At 37.5% G+C, this 17,154-nt stretch overlaps 1 protein-coding gene across 1 annotated transcript in view; it reads left to right on the top strand.

The window, feature by feature from the left end:
- The window catches only part of TENM3 (teneurin transmembrane protein 3), a 1,583,118-nt gene that overhangs the window by 462,553 nt on the left and 1,103,411 nt on the right, over positions 1 to 17,154 (top strand). The gene's annotated exons all lie outside the window — the stretch shown is intronic.

A 17,154-nucleotide genomic window follows, 5' to 3' on the forward strand; every position in this document is an offset into this window, starting at 1 on the left:
TGTATGTGTATCTGCTAGAACATAAGCACCATGAAGGCAAGAATTTTTATCTGTATGACAATTTCATTCTGGGCCCAATGCATCCCAAGTGCCTAAAACAGTGCCTGGCATAGAGTAGATGCTCAAATATTTATTGGATGGATGAATATATGGACATGAATGTGAATAAATACACATAAACACACACATACAACGTGTTCAAATACAACGTACACACCTGTCTGTCTGGCTTTCATGTTCCTCCAACATTGTTTCTACCCTATAACTAGGCTTACTTCCCACTAATTCTACTGATCTAAAATTGAATCAGTCCTCTGCACGCTCCAGTTTTATTCCTGTATTAATTTACTATGGATGCCATAGCAAAATGTCACAAATCCAGTGGTTTAAAGAACATAAATGTATTGTTTCAGAGTTCTGTAGGCCAGAAGCCTGAGGTCAAGGTGCAGGCAGGGCCATGCTCCATCCGAAGGTGCTGCTACGGGTCTCTCTCCTAGCTTCCAGTCGTTCCTTTGCTTGTGGCAGCACAACTCTTAATATTTACATAGTGTCCTTCTTGTAGGTGTGTCTGTGCCCAAATGTCTCCTTTTTCTAAGGATGCCAGGAATGTTGTACTAGGGACCCACCCCACTCTACAATGACCTCATCTCAACTATCTGCAACAACCTTATTTGCAAATAGGATTCCATTCTAAGGTGCTGGGGGTTAGAACTTCAACATATAAATTTTGGAGTAACACAATCCAACCCACAAGCATTCCTACCCCTGGGCCTTTGCACTTGCTGCTCCTTCTCCCTGGAATGTCCTGCTCTGCCTTCTACTTATCTCTTACTCGAAAACTTCAACTTGCATAATATCAGAAAGTTTAACTTACCTTACACTTCAGTAGCTGGACACCTTTTCTTTTTGTTCCTTCTCCTTGATAGCAAGGTCCTTGAAAATAGAATCATAGATAGATAGAGAATATTCTGTTACCTAGTGGAGTGTTTGAAGCAAAATAACCTCAGTCATAGGTCATTACTAGTAACTGAGGCTTCCCCTCAATTCTCAGCATTGTCAGGAACAAAGACAATACCTGAAAAAAAAATTACCAGCAATAATTGAGCCCTGTTTAGATAACAAAACTTCAATCCCTCAACTTGCCAAGAATATTTGGTAACGATAATAGTTAAGATTACTTGAAGACTCACTATATGTGGGACACTGCTGTAAATTCATTACATACTAATGCATTTAATCTTCACCACAACCCAGGGAGATAGTATAATTATCATCCACCTTTATTTGATGAAGGGATTCCCAGAGAGGTTATGTAACTTACTGAAGATCCTGCACAACTAAGGATTTCTTGGGAGTTGGACCAAGACTGTTTGGCTCCAGAGACCATGTACTCCTAATCACTCCTCTAAATTCCCTGCCTTTTAAAGAAATACACAATATACCCCCATGTCATACAGCTTATGTGGGGCATTCTTTGTGTAGAGCTTTACTGGATATCACGGAGAAGCTGAGTTAGGGTTCTTAGCAAGGAGGATTTCTTCCCCTTCTTCCCTCCTCTGTCATTGCCCAGCGTTACCCCATTCTGACTTGAGAATCACTTTTGCTAGACCAGATACCCCCAGCATATCAGCACAGAGGAACCTACAAGAACTGATTGCTTCTCTGCCCCCTTTCTGACTTGCAACCTGGGACGTCTATCTAGTCCTGACACGCCTGGCTGCCTGTACAGTGGATTCACCTGACCTTGACTTTGGAGTCCAGCGATGAAGCCCACTCTGTTTAAGAATGTTATGACTGTGTTGAAATCCTTGTTCGATGGGACCTCTAGGGAGAACTTCAATGTGTATCAGCCTGCTGAAACATCCCAGCACATCAGCAACAGGTTGAAACCTGGTGTAGAAAGAATGTAAAAGATGGCTTTCTTAGCAGGCTATTAATAAAACACATCTTATGATTATTCCATTAAAGGGCAGTTTACAATTTCTAATTTTAGCTATGAAATTTTATTTTCATAGATATACTTTTTATCTCCAAAAGTATATCTTAGCCAAGAAAAAATGTAGAAGATAAACAGCTTATAATTCAACTTCTAGAAATTGATCTGTACACTCAAGGTAAATGGATTGCAAGTATTGATTAATACTTTGGAATGAATACCATTTCATAATTTTTAATTAACCACTAGGTAATATTTAATGGAAACTGCATAATGCCATAGATATGCATTTGAAAAATGGGGAGGTAAAACGGTCTGTCCCTTAGTCCCATTGTGGTAAAAGTAATTGCCGAGAGTGACCGGTTTGTAACCGTGTTTTCTTCTCTGGTAATTCTAGGTTATTAATGTCCCAAAGCACAAAATGATACTGCTATATTAATTCTCTTGGCCTCAAAATGATCTACAGCACAATTTAAGAACCATGCATCTTGTCATCACTTAAAATTGTTTTTAACCCAGTGAAAGATAGAAAAAAGGCAACGAATCTTATGGAACTAGAGAAGAAATTCATCCATATATGTGATCTTTTGAAAATACTAGCAATATTAAATAATACTAGTTTTGCTGTAGACACGTGGCACTGAAGTTAAGAGGGAAAAAAATTGTACTTGGTTGTAAGGCATTAAATACTGTAGGTATTACATCAGCAAGTAACATTTGGGTAGAAATGGAAACAATGAAGGTACAGTCTTCATATAGTGAACTATTAGAAGTACTGTGTGTGTCGCAGGAGGAATCCAGAATTTAAATGAACCATTTATGCCTCAGCTGCCCTAGGGCAAGTACAAGGTACATTAATAATGCAGTGTTTATTTGAAATATTTTATTATAACATACATTTATTACAAAAAAATCTAAACAGCAGAAAAAAGCCAGCATTGCCCAGGTTTGGCATTCTGGACAAGTTATTTTCAAAATGGGATTCTTGGCAAATTATATCATTTCTTTCAATACTTCACCTGGGACACTGTAAATAATACATATTTATTTAAGTAGTGGCATTATACACTGCTGCTAGTGTTGTACATAATTTATAGAAAACGATCTACCAACATGGGTAGGTACTGGTCCCCATGAAAGTAAATGTTTAGAATTAGAAAGTGATGAAGAGCTCTGAGAGTTGCCTAATATTAGGTGGGGTAAATTAGACTCCTTAACAAGTGAGTTCATGTTTTCCAAAAATTATGGTCAACTTACCTCCTATTATAAATATGAGAGCAATTATTGCTAAAGTTTCTCATGAATAAATTGACCCATACATTAAATACACGTAAAGTAATATGAGAATGCTGTTATATTTACTCCTATATATATAGGAGTAAATATATGGACAAGCCTGTATTTACTGTCTCAGAGTGCTGCAGAAAGTTTCAGATCATCTGGATCTCCCTGCAGTAAATGGGCAGAGTGTGATCTTGAGAGCAAACATACCTAAATAACTCCTGGCTTAGCCTCTTAATACTCGTATGATTTAGGGCAAGTTTGTTCACCTTTCTGAGTTTCTGTTTTTTCATTTGAACAATAATACCTGCCTCACAGAGTCAGTAGCAGAACGAAATAAGAGAAACCATGTAAAGCACCTTAGCACTTGGTGCTCAACATACATTATTTCATTTCCTGCTGTGGCCCTTTATGTTCAAGGAGAGTACAATAATTATTGCATAGCAGGTTAGTACCCAGTTAATTGCCTACTTTTCCCATCCAGCTGGTTATTCCTAGGAAGCAAACTTTACTTTTTTTTTTTTTTATCTTTGCATTTCCTGCCATGAGCAAAGGGCTTGGCACCTGGTAGCTCTGGTTCATACATTAACATGATTCCTTCTGATGTGCTCCAGTGTCTCAGACAGGGACAGTCATCAGCCTGGCCCAGGGACACATTTCTTACTTGTCTCTGGCTCATGGGATAGATTGTATCTCAAGACTGACTAGGAATAGGGTTATTCCCCTCTTTTGTTTTTCCTAATAAAAAGATAACATCTCTTGAAATTTAGACTGCAGAATTCCAAAATATATACTTTGGATAGCACCTTAAAATCTTTGCCCCTCTACAGAGGTCAATAACCACGTTTGCACCTGCAGAAGAATATACTGCAAATATGTACTACCATGACAAAAATGCTGTGATAGTCTGTCCAGATGACTCTGTAATGTGGCAAAACTGCCACAAGGCTCCAGTGTCCCATCTTGTGCAGATCTTTGCCCCTCTTTGAGCTTCACTTCTTCCGTGAAGTAGAGAATAATAATTCAAAGTTCACTGTGATTTTTAAGTGAGATTGAACACATATTTGGCACTCTATAAATGCAATATTTGCTTTATTTGTTATTTCTATATTTGGTACTAATACTAGCTTTTCAAACAAAAAGCAGAAAATTAGCATTTATTGGGTACCCACTGTCAGTCAAGTGCCATACTAAGGATTTTTCATATATCATCTCATTTAAACCCACTTAGCACTTCTGTGAGTGAAGTGATATTCACTTCCCTGAAAATCCTTGGAACGGCACTTACTGAAATTAACCAAGATCGCATAGCTTAAGAAGCAACTTAGCCCCACTTCCTTCTCTCTCACACATAGTATAAAAGAGCACTCAGATTAAAGGGGAGACTATTCTAGCTGTTAGCATGATGTGTTTTCATAATGATTATTGCTAATTCTGTTTTGTTTCTATAACAGTTTACAGAAGTGCCTGCATCTGCATTATAGGTGCTAGCAATAACTTCCTTTTTTATGTGCCAGGAACTGTGCTAAGTACTTTGCATACTATATGAATCTTCAAAATAAATTCCCTGGCAGATACGGTCTTCATTTTGCAGAAGTGGAATCTGAAGCTCAAAGAGTTAAGTACTTTGCCCTTGTCATGGGGCTTATAAAGGGTGGGGCTGGCACCCTAGCTGAGGACTGACGCCTTCTCTTTCTGTAGCTGTCTCTGTTCTCTGTATTTGCTGTGTCAGCCTATTTTGACCAACACAGTAAACAAAGAAGTAGATTATTCGGCCTTCGTGTCACAGATGAGGACATCAAAACTCAACGAAATAGCCTAAAAGTAAAAAAGCTAGAACTAGAACCCTAGGCACAGCCATAGCCAACACACAGTAGTTACCAAAATGAACTTTGCAAGAATTCAGCCATGTTCCACAGGTTCATGAAGTTCCTTATTTTATGCTGTATTCCTATTATTGTGTGGTAAACAAACCAAACTCTGTTCTCAGTAGTGTCACAAACGTATTTCCACGGGGCATGTGGATTTTTCCACGCCCTGTTGATGTTTCTATAGTTTCTACCGTGTCTCAGTCCGTGGACTTTTTTCTGTTTAGCTGTGTTTCAACCAAACATCTGTCTCAGAATATACGTTTTGTAAATCCCGCCTTTGATTAAAAAACCTATGTATCATGTAACGTCATATAAAAACAAGCAATTCAATAAATATTAGTGGTTGGTGATAAGAATTACAATGGAAATTTTATGCAATTTTATCAATTTAGGAATCATGTATTGAATATCTACAATATAATAACATGATACCCAGAGCTCAGGGAAGAGAGCGATTGCAACGAAGTCAGTTCCTACAGAGATCAAGAATCCGATCTCATTTTAAAGTAAGGATTTCCAGAACATCGTGTTTGAAAGAAGCTTACCACTAACAACACCTTTTAAACAGAAGAACTAAGAATACTAATAAAATAAATGTATCGTTATTTCATACTATTATTTGTTAACATGGGTAGTTATCGTAACTTCATTCTTAATTCAAAATCTCCTAGATTACACCAATTTCCATAGGGAGATTTTGATATGAGGAGTAGTGACCACCTTGGAAAGTCAGAAGTGTGTGGTGTGTGTATGTGTGTGTTTTAGAATTATAGCAAAGAGGCCACTACATTACACATGATTGACGTTGCAGTCTTCTAAAGCAACCACAGCAGGAGTATGGCGAATTTCTTTTCTTTTCCTTCTTTTTTTGGGGATAGGGGATAGGGTCTGGCTCTGTAGCCCTAGCTGGAGTGCAGTGGCATAATCATAGCTCACTGCAACCTCCACCTCCTGGGCTCAAGCCATCCTCTCACCTCAGCCTTCCAAGTAGCTGGGACTACAGGCCCATGGCATCACACCCAGCTAATTTCTTTGTGGTTTTTGTAGATACAGGGTTTCACCATGTTGCCCAGGCTGGTCTTGAACTGCTGAGCTCAAGTAATCAGCCTGCCTTGGCCTCCCAAAGTGCTGGGATTGCAGGCATGAGCCACTACACCCAGCCTAGTGAATTTCTACCCAGGACAAAATACAGACTTACTGCTGCAATAATCATCTTATTAGTGTATCTAGCTTAAGTTTTCAAAACTGGAGTTTATTAGAGTGTTAGTACATGGTCTATGAAAAAAAAAACTCATGTTAAATTAAGTTTTGGAAATGCTGAGTAAGACAACATCAAACGGGTTCCTTTTGTGCAAGACTTCTCAGAAGCTTTATTAAGCTATTACGCATTGTGAAATTCCAAGAAGGTAATTCAGCAAGCAGGACTTCATGAAATTACTTGAATATGCAACTTTTTTCCCATAGACCTTCTATTAGGTTTTCCCCAAAACAGAATCTTGGAAATGCTAATTTGGAAAAATGGACAGGTGAGGCCACAGATGATTTTTTTTCAGACCAGAATTATTCTGAGTAGACAACATTACTTCAGCAGGTCAATGTGCATACTCTATTAGTGTTTTGGACCACATTCAGCATAGCACTGTGCTTCCAAAATGTCTTGCTTTTGTTAAAATATAATTACTAGAAATTGTATAGAAATTTACCATGGGGACCTCTTACTTATATGTATTGCATAGTCATCAAGTTTTCCCAAATTGCTATCACATAGTTTTTTCACTCAAAAGTTGAATTAGAAACAGGTTCTGTATCCTTAGCACTGTCCCGTAAATCATTCCAACACCTAGTTCAGTGCTGGAGATACAGAAGGTCCTCAAGTAAAATCTACTTGACAATAATGACTTATAATTCTTAAATCCTTCTCAGGTGGACCACTAGCTAAACAGCAAGTCTGGGTCTGCCAGTGCTGATACACGTGCCTGAATCCGGGTTTATTAGAATTGAAGTTATTTCTCAGAAATATTATCAAATCAAAGAGCAGATAGAATGCCCTTTTGAAATTATAAGATATAAGACTAGTGCTTTTTGTGGAAGATAGAGCTTTTTTTAAGTCATCATTTATATTTTATAAAGTGAACCATTTCCTTGCAGTTTGGAAAATGAGTTATATTGGAGGAATTGTGGCTTCTAGGTAGTAATAAATATGAATGTTTTATATGGCCCTTTTTATTGTTTCAGAACTTAGCAATATACCTAAAAATATTTTTCATTAATATGACTTACAAACTTTTATTTGGGAAATAAATATCAATTAGATATAAGGCAAGATGGAATAAAAATGAATATGTATGGAATTGTACATGTGACAGAATATATTTATATTTTATCTTCTTAACGTACGTGCCTTAAGTGCTCACTAGGCCAGGTACTGCGACGGGCACTGCAGAAAGAGACATGGCGAAGACACTCTAGGTCCTCGAAAGGTCATCAGGATAGTTTTTCTCTTGCGTGTGGCCATCGGGTAGAAAGCCTGATTTTCATATACTGCATGAAAATTATCATTGCTCTACCATTGCCGCATGAGGGGTAAACAGTTTTCTCTGAAAATAATGTTTTGCATGCAAAATGAGGGTGGAATTAGTGAAGAAATATAGTTGAACTTCTTCAATTCGATTAGTTTAGATTCCATATTAACTGCTCCAGTTTGAGTTGGGTTAAATTGGAAGGTGTGATAATAAAAGTCCCTTAGGGAAATATGGAAATATTTTATGCAAACAATACCTTAGAAAAGAGTACATAGACAACAGAAATGTTGCCTCATAAATCAAGTTTCTTCCTCTACTGACTCATTTTCAATATATTTTCCAATAGAACCATTACTAATGAGCACACTTAAAGTGTTATGTGGGGCTGCGGGAAGGGGGGTGCGTTTACTTTTTCTGTAATTTAATTGACAGACACCATTTTTCGAGGGTAGTTTCGAGCTTCAAACTGCGCTGTTAAATTGGACTTACAATTCTGAATTAAAGTATAGTGCAGTGAAATGTATACTGGCCTAAATTGCTGTTGATATTGGATTTATATAAAGAAAACTTCACAAACAATATATAACATGGGAGATTAAAAACAGGGAGTACGGGAGGACATACTAAAAGTTGGGAAATCTGGATTCTCTTTCAGACTCTGTAACTTTGGAAAAGTGCTAGGAATTTTCTTTTCCATCTTTTATTTTAGTTTCAGGAGGCATATGTGCAGGTTTGTTACATGGGTAAATTATGTGTTGCTGAGGGTTGGAATACAAATGGTCCTGTCACCCAAGTAGTGGGCATAGTACTGGATAGGTAGTTTTTCAGCCATCCCCCTCCTCCCCGTCTCCTCTCTGGTAGTCCCAAGTACCAGGACTTTTACTTAATCTTGTTTTCCTCATCTGTGAAACACTGGATTAGAATGGATCATCTTTTCATTAATAAAATTTAAGGAATCCCTTTCTAACTATAAGTCAGAAGCTCCCATCAATGTAAAAGATCACAAATATGTCAAAATGAAAGGAGATTATTTATTTGATTACAGGTGTAAGCTATGTTCTATTAGTCACAGAAAACGGAGCCAAAACACTTCTCAACAAACCCTGTTTTATGTGAGTCCAAAATGATTCACTTTGATAACTCTCCCTAAAGTGACCAATGCGATCCAGATCATTCAATCTGGGAGGCAAGTTTTAATCCTCATTAGAGATCTTCATTCCTGACCCACCTTATTAACCATTTCTTTTTTCCTTAAACAGTTTTTCACCTTAGCTTCACTCACAGGAACTATGCTCCCGATTTTATCTTTTTTTATTTTTTTTTCCTCATTGACTATTCCTGCTCAGTCCTTTCTCAGATTCATCTCAGATTCATTGACATCTACTTGGCCCTTAAATATTGGGAGTGCCTCCAAACTTCATCTTAATATTGTTTCCCGTAGAGAATTCTCCCTATGTGAACCCACCTGTGTCCACCGCTTTCTTTAATACCTAATGCCCATGATTCACAAATTTTATCTCCAGTTCCGACATCTGATGTTCTGACTCATGTATGCAAGTACCTGCTTCACCTTCTCTCTTGATATCTTGCCGTAGGCACTGAGTGTCTCCATAGTCGCTGAAAACTTACCACGTTTCAACCAAACTTTAGAGTTCGTGGGTCTTCCTCCACCCCCTGCTCTTCTTTCAGAGTCAGCTTCCAGAGAATGGAATAGTCATTATCCAGCTGTGCAAAAGAGACATTCCTTTGAAAATGTCCTCTTTCACTTCACATTGTCTAGTCTGTTAAGAAGTCCTCTAATCTTTTAATGTATCCACTTATCACCATGTCCAATGCCTCTTCCACAGTCTAAGATATTCCTTTGTTTTAGCTGTGGGACAACATGGCCTCCTGGTTAACATATGTGCCTCAAGTGCCTCCACTCATGCCCTCCCCAAATTGTCAATTTTCATACTGCAGTGGGAGTGCTTGTCTAAGAGTTCAAACCTGGTTCTCTCTTGTTTAAAAGAATTGAATGCCTTTTCGTTTTTCTTTAAATAAAGAAGGGCTTTAAATGATCAGCCGTGTCTTTCATGATCTGGCCATACATAGCCCTGGAGTCTCATTTCATACTCCCACCTTCCTCTTCTTCTGAGGTCCAGACTCATGAGCCTTATTTCAGTTCCTTAAAGAGGTTGCACTTCTCCTTACGCAGGAATCTTCACATACTGTTTCTTCTGCATGCCTCTGGTCTCCCAATTTCCTTTTGCCAGAAAACATTATCTGATCCCCTAGGTCAACTTTCCTTTTTATATGGTTTGGTAGCATCAGATTTCTTTGAGAGAATTTATCTCAGTCAGATATTTACATTTATTTTAGGGATTATTTTGTGCCCTCATTCAACAAATACTTATTGAGCACTTATCATGTGCGAGGCACATGGTAAGGTGATAGGAAACATTGGTGAACAAAAGAGACAAGCTCTATGCAGCTACAGAGCCTATAATCTCATAGGAAAGATGAAAAATCACTGAACACCACAAAAATATATGTATATTTTGAATTGTAATAACTTTTTTGAAGAAAATAGAGTTCAGTGCAAGGGAAGAAGGGGTTTGTGGGAAGACTTGCTTTAGGGATCAGGAAAGAACACTCTGAGAAGGCAGCTTTCATACTGACTCGAAAATGTGAGGGGTTGGTAGGGCTTATGAGAGAGAAAATGCATTTCCTGCAGAGGTAAGAGAATTGAAGAAGTCTTGAGGAAGGCAACGAGGAAGGCAAGCATTTAGGAGGCAATTTTGTGTCTGTCCTTTCCTCTAATCCACAAACTTTGAGGATGAGGGAACATGTCTGTTTTTCTCTCTATCAAAACTTTAGTGCCAAGCTCATCAGCTGGGGTGTATTTATGGAAAGAAAATAGATAGGCATAACTCACTTTACAAAGTAACTTCATCCTAAAACTGAATGTATAATTAAGTTTAAAATAAAGGTATCATTTAATAATTATTTCATAAATCATTAAGAAAATTACCAAAATTATTTGTTAGGTTGTTATATATATATATATACACTTTTGCTTAAAAAATATTTGCTTAATTTTCTTTATAAAATATCTATTATGCCTGCATGTATCTATATCATCTATCTTGGGCTATTTGAATGAAAAGCTTCCCAAGAATGTTTTAAACAAAACAAAACAGAGAAAACAGGATTTTGGGATATCATTATCTACCAATAAAAGCTGTAAATAACAGCAATATGATGATAATACAAATTAATTTTTGAATTATTTTGCTTTAAACTTATTCCAATACGTCTGTTAAAGCAAACTAAATATGGCCCAAGGACTCCATACTTCTATATTGAGTTCTTGTGGACAAACCGTAACCTAGCTTAATAGGTAGACAAGATTGAAAACCTATCTTAGGAGTATGTGCCTGTAACAACAGCTGAGTCTTGGCCAGTCCCAGCAAGGGTACTTCAACCATTCATCTGCTGAGTGTTCAAACTGATCAGATAAGGCAAACACCAACCTATAACAAACCCAGCCCGTTCTGTACCTCACTGCTGATTTCTGTAACCTCATTTCTCTCTTTTTGTCTTTAAATCTTCTTCCACCATATGGCTGCGCTGGAATCTCTGTGAGTCTGCTGTGATTCCGGCGGCTGCCCCATTCACGAATCATTCATTGATCAATTAAACTCCTTTAAATTTAGTTCGGCTTAAGTTTTTCTTTTATCATTTCCTAGTAGTACATTATAAACCTTCTTCTCAACACAACTGTTTAAAATAAAACGTTTTTTCTTACCTAAAATTCTTATGCACATCTCCAAAACCAGATGAGTATAAACAAGGAAAATATACGTTGCATAGCACTGGAAATATTTGCATGATTTGATTCACTGTCCTAGATGGAAATTTAATTAAACAGAGTTTTTCAAGCTATTTTTATCAGGACTAGATTATTCTGAAACAACTCACCTTCCTCCTGAAGGAATATATATGACACTGATTTAATTCACTTTAAAAGTGTATACTTTCATAATGTATGACAAGTCAAAACATTTGATCAAGTGTATTATTGGGACTGAATTACACTAAATAGTGCATTTGTTATAATAATATAAATAATACATAAAACTAAGTCTTTATGTTGGAAATACAGTGGGAGTTTGTCTAGATAATTTAAACACTCACTTCTGCATTATTTATGTAGTTAGTTCAAAGTAGGGTTCAGGCAGTATGAGACTTGATACACAAATCATCATCTGAATCTCCTGGCTGGCTTGACTGAGATGACAGTTTTACCTGGCAAATTGCTCGTGTATGTCATGATCATGCCTAATCAATTCCCTGTCCAAATTGTATCTCATTGTCAGTGTAGCTCTCAGCTACACCTACCTACAGCTTGCTGCCACACTATGCCATAGGTGTAGACATTTTATTTTGTATTTTATATTCTATTTTATATTCGTGAAGGTAAACCCATTGCTGCCTTAAGCTTCATTTCTGGGCTAATACCCTCCAGAATTATATCTGAACTCTATAATCTATAAACTAATGCTTTAATACTCTTTCTTTCTCTCTCAAGTATGTAAGCTATAAATAGTAAATACATTCCATGTGGTAAGTCCTAAAGTTTTTTGTTACACTTTTGTAAAAATTGTCCCAAAGAATATCCAATATTTAACTCATCTTTCTAAAAAATGTATTTTAATCACTTTTAATTTGTCAAAAAAAAATCGTAAGCTGAGATTTGATTGGATCTATAAATATGCTAAAATAAGCCTGTCAAACTACAGGTCGATAGAGGAAAATTTCGTTAAGGATGTGTTGCCGAAGCAACCAATTGTTGGATATTGTTCATTTGTTTTTGCGTGTTTCTTTATCTTGCTTCTATCTTTGATGTGTTAACTATGATGTGTTTTACGTTATAGTTCAAATAATCAGTTAGGGAATTATAAAAATAGAAAAAGTCTAGAGAGTAAAGGTATCATAATAAGTTATTCTAGGTTGGTGTTTTTTTTTTTCTATAAAAGATTGCCATGCAGAACCAAGGTGCTCTGTAAACTATACAGTGCTAGATATGAGATATTGCCATTACTCAAGTCAATCCAAATTGTCAAGTTTCACAGATGCATCCTTAATCTCAACATTCTAAATTTCCCATTGACTTTATGTTTTCCAAAAGGGAATTTCCATCTCAATTATCCAAATAATTATGTCAACTGTCCATGAAGATAAATACTGAATCACATGCAGAGAGCCTATAGAAATTAGGACATCTTGACAGCTAGAATGTGAGCTAGAAAATAAACTGAACAGAATCTTTCTGTCCTTTTTTACTTGTTCCTCATAGGAAACTGTATATGTGGAGGTATACTAAATGCTATATTTATACATCCTTTTAGCTAATAAGAAAACTAGCATAGATTGTCAAAGGTAAGCATATTTCTGTTAAATAGAAACAGTCCATGAGCAAAATTTCCAAGCCAAATAGAACAGAGGGCAGAAGAGAATAAAGGAGCAAATGCATTTGAAAAAATGCTTTGGAAGTCAAATCTCATAGCTTGCCTGGATTATGAAGTAGTCTAATTGAAACAAATGAAAAGATTATTGCATTTCAGTTTTTTTTAATAGAAATAACTAACATTTCACTGGACCTTGATTCTTTTCTTCCCTTGGGAAGATACTGCTTTATGCTCACAGGCAGGTGTAAAGAACACCAGTCTTTTTCTCCCCCCTGTTCTGAAGGCATTTATCACTAAAATTGTTCAACTCTGAAAAGCCTTAGGGGTTTGGTGGGCCGTGATTGCCTGAGTACTGTTTTTGCTACCCACAACTAGAAAGTGTTTTTCTTTATTGCCTAGATGCAATATCCTTTCCGTATAAGTAACTTTACAATAAAGTTAGCTAATGCTTACTCTGTCTAGATCAGAATTTTTCTTCACTCCACCAAAAATATTACTTCAACCTTAGGGTGATAATGAGTCAAGGAAATACGGACTCATGATGATACATCAAGTAAATGCTTTCCATCTCTATGAAAATGAAATTCACAGGCAAAATTTGGTTTTAGGTAGACTCAGCTATTTTTTTCCCAGTAGGGATAAAACAAGATAAAGCGGGTGATTTTTCTAAATATTTTTAAATGTTTTAAATATTTCATTTTGAAATATGGCAATATTGTGATGAAACTCTATACCTTCGTTAATCAGTGTTCCTAAAATTATCTGTACATGTGAGATGAGGGAACACTCCAACGGACTGTGTTCTAACTTCAGATGATCTCATACGAAAAGGAAAGCTTGATGCCATTGCTAGCAAATGTCATACGTGATGGTTCAACAATTCCTTTGAGCTGAATTTAGAAAAAAATATAACAATATTGCTGAGCTCTTGAAACCTGCTAAATGTGAATTATCAGACACTTAAATATGACTTGTGCTGAAGGCCCCCAAGTGGAGCACGATATAATTGAAATCAACTGTAACAATTAACAAAAAGAGAATTCAATACATAGTCCAACAAGAAGTCCTTGTGAGTATCCTTCCACTGCCAAGGAGGGTGTTTATATCATCGAACACAAAATCTCATTAAGCCAGCTAGAGTCTGTACTTTGAACTTGCCTTTTTGTGGAGGTCTTCTGTTCAGTGACAGCAGGGTTTTTCCAAGACATTTTCACTGTCTTTTTCTCCTTTAAGTATGCATCTCTAGGCAGCTCACCAGTCGTTTCAGTGAAAAATGAGAAACAGCAGTTGTTTCACCAGATTGACTGACTGACTGTTGAAGCAGTTGATCCCATGACCCCTCTACATGTAAACATGGACATTTGTGTGAACCTGAACATGGCCTCTTTTATTTAAAATAAAGCAACGGGATTTTGGTTTTGGGTTTGACTCAAAATAACATTGTCAAGATGGGAAGAGTAAAAATATATATCTGCACATATGCATTCATCTATTGGATTGACTTGTACCACATGGAATACTATCAGACTTTTAAATGACCTTGGTAGATTGGAAGACTGGTCAAAAATAAGTAGAATGAATTAAATAAAAAAAAAAATAGGGCAATTCACTTGGGGTGTGTGGAAGAGGGAAAATGAGCACAAATTCCAGCCAAACATGATGCAGTGCTTGAGTCGAGGTGGGTAGAGGGAGAGGCTTCACTGGAATTCATGTTACGGTCGTGCACATTCTACACGCCCAACCAAGAGGACAGTGCCAGACTCCGGAGATCTCAGGGGCGGCTTATAACAACTTTTAGGATAAGGCAAGGCATGGTAGCTCACACCTGTAATCCCAGTGCTTTGGGAGGCAGAGATGGAATGATCACTTGAGGCCAGCCTTGGCAACATAGCAAGATTCCATCACTAAATAAATAAATAAATAAATAAACAAACAAACATTTAAAAAATTAAATAAAAATAAATAAATAAAATGTTAAAAATACAATTGGAAGTTGGAAGTGACAGAAAATAACATTGGAGAATTAATAACAATGATAATATCCCTAATGTATATTGAGCACTCATTATATACCAGGCAGAGGACTATTATCAATTGTTGTGTAAAACCTAGGAAATAGCTCATTCTGACATTTACAGATAAGAATACTGAAAATCAGTCATGACTCACCTAGAGGCTCAAGTCATCTTTGATGGAGCAAAGGTACAAGTCAAGCATTTTCACCCTAAAACTTACACTTCTAACCACTGTTCTAGGTGGACTCCTAGATTATAATGGGCCTCAAATCTCTTGCTTAAGAGCTTACACTTTACATTAGAATCACTTGGGAAGTTTATTAAAACAAAGATTGCTGGGCTCACTCCCAGATTTTCTTATTCTTCAGTAAGTCTAGGGTGGGCCCAAGAATTTGTGCTTCTGGCCAGGAGCGGTGGCTCACGCCTGTAATCCCAGCACTTTGGGAGGCCGAGGCGGGCGGATCACGAGGTCAGGAGATCGAGACCATCCTGACTAACACGGTGAAACCCCGTCTCTACTAAAAATACAAAAAAATTAGCCGGGCGAGGTGGCGGGCGCCTGTAATCCCACCTACGCGGGAGGCTGAGGCAGGAGAATGGTGTGAAACCCGGGAGGCGGAGCCTGCAGTGAGCCGAGATCGTGCCACTGCACTCCAGCCTGGGTGAAAGAGTGAGACTCCTTCTCAAAAAATAAAAAATATAAAATAAAAAATTAAAAAATAAAAAAAGAATTTGTGCTTCTGTAAGCTCCCAGCTGATGCTGATGCGACTGGTCCTTGGGCCACCCTTTGAGAACCTATGCCCTGGAAAATAAAAGTAAATGAAGCAATTTAATCGTAAGATGAGATGTATCATATGAAGCTTTCAGTTACTCATGCAAGGCGATCGTCTAGGAGAGGTGAAGAAGGTATGGATGATCCCAAACCGTGGCTGCAGGAATGGAGCAGAGTCCTCATAGAGGGTGGTGAAATCTGTACTACCCAATGACAGACCCTGTGCTGTCTGAGACAGGGGACAGAAGGTGGGCATTCAGAGCCCTTGTTTTGAGATCAGGAACTCCATCACCTGAGCAGCCTTTGAGTACACAACTTGACTTGTTCTTCTTTTCTTTAAGCTGAGGTTAACATGAAAGTCTTCCTTATGAAGTCTTCATGAGAATCCAATCGGTTAGACCCATAAAGAAACTAACATAATACCCACCATGGGGAAGCATTTAACAAATAGTAGTTATTATTATAGGTGGGAGAAGGAGGGCTCTGGGATAACTTGAGGCAGTTTTTAGCTCAAAAGTCCAAGTGGATTGCTTTGCTTTGCTTAGCGTTCCCGGCATCCTCCACACAGGTTGACACCTCCAGGTGTTTGTTTATCCTGCATCCCAGATCCCAATGATTCCAGTTCCTATGCAGTGTTATTCACGAGTGCATGTGGGAGGAGAAGGGGCCATGGCAAGAATGAAGGCCAAAAGCCCTAATTTTTTACCAATCATTTTACAGATACAAAAGTAGGCTTAGGAATCCATTATTTTGAATGTGATCTATGGACACCTCCTCTTTCTGCTGCCTTCTTACTATCCCATTCCTCATCCTTTTCAGTATATAAAGAAAATAAACCTTGTGACTTTGAATCTAATGTTTTCACATCCCATTCACTTAAATCATCTCTTGAGGATCTGTTTGTGTGAAAATGTGAGAAATGCGTTTTTAAATTAAAGGAACGTGATGTTGTAACTGACACACATTAGATTTCTTAGGCAACCCCTAAATGCATTAAAATACACACTGCATCAACAGCTGGATTGAACCACGGATGCTAATTCCAATGGGGCAACCCTTATTCTGTATAGACTGATGTCAGTGATGTTTTAAGATTAAGACTGAGATAAATAAAAAGGGGTGTATGCAATACCCTTTCCTCTTTGGGAAATTAAGAACTTACATTAGTGTCTGTTTTTTGTTTGTTTGTTTGTTGTTTGTTTTGTTTTGTTTTGAGGTGGAGTCTCACTCTACTGACTGGGCTGGAGTGCAGTGGTGCCATCACAGCTCACCGCAGCCTCGAACTCCTGGGCTCAAGTATTCATCC

This window comes from Nomascus leucogenys, chromosome 7b, assembly GCF_006542625.1.
Source record: "Nomascus leucogenys isolate Asia chromosome 7b, Asia_NLE_v1, whole genome shotgun sequence".
Classification (NCBI taxonomy): domain Eukaryota; kingdom Metazoa; phylum Chordata; class Mammalia; order Primates; family Hylobatidae; genus Nomascus; species Nomascus leucogenys.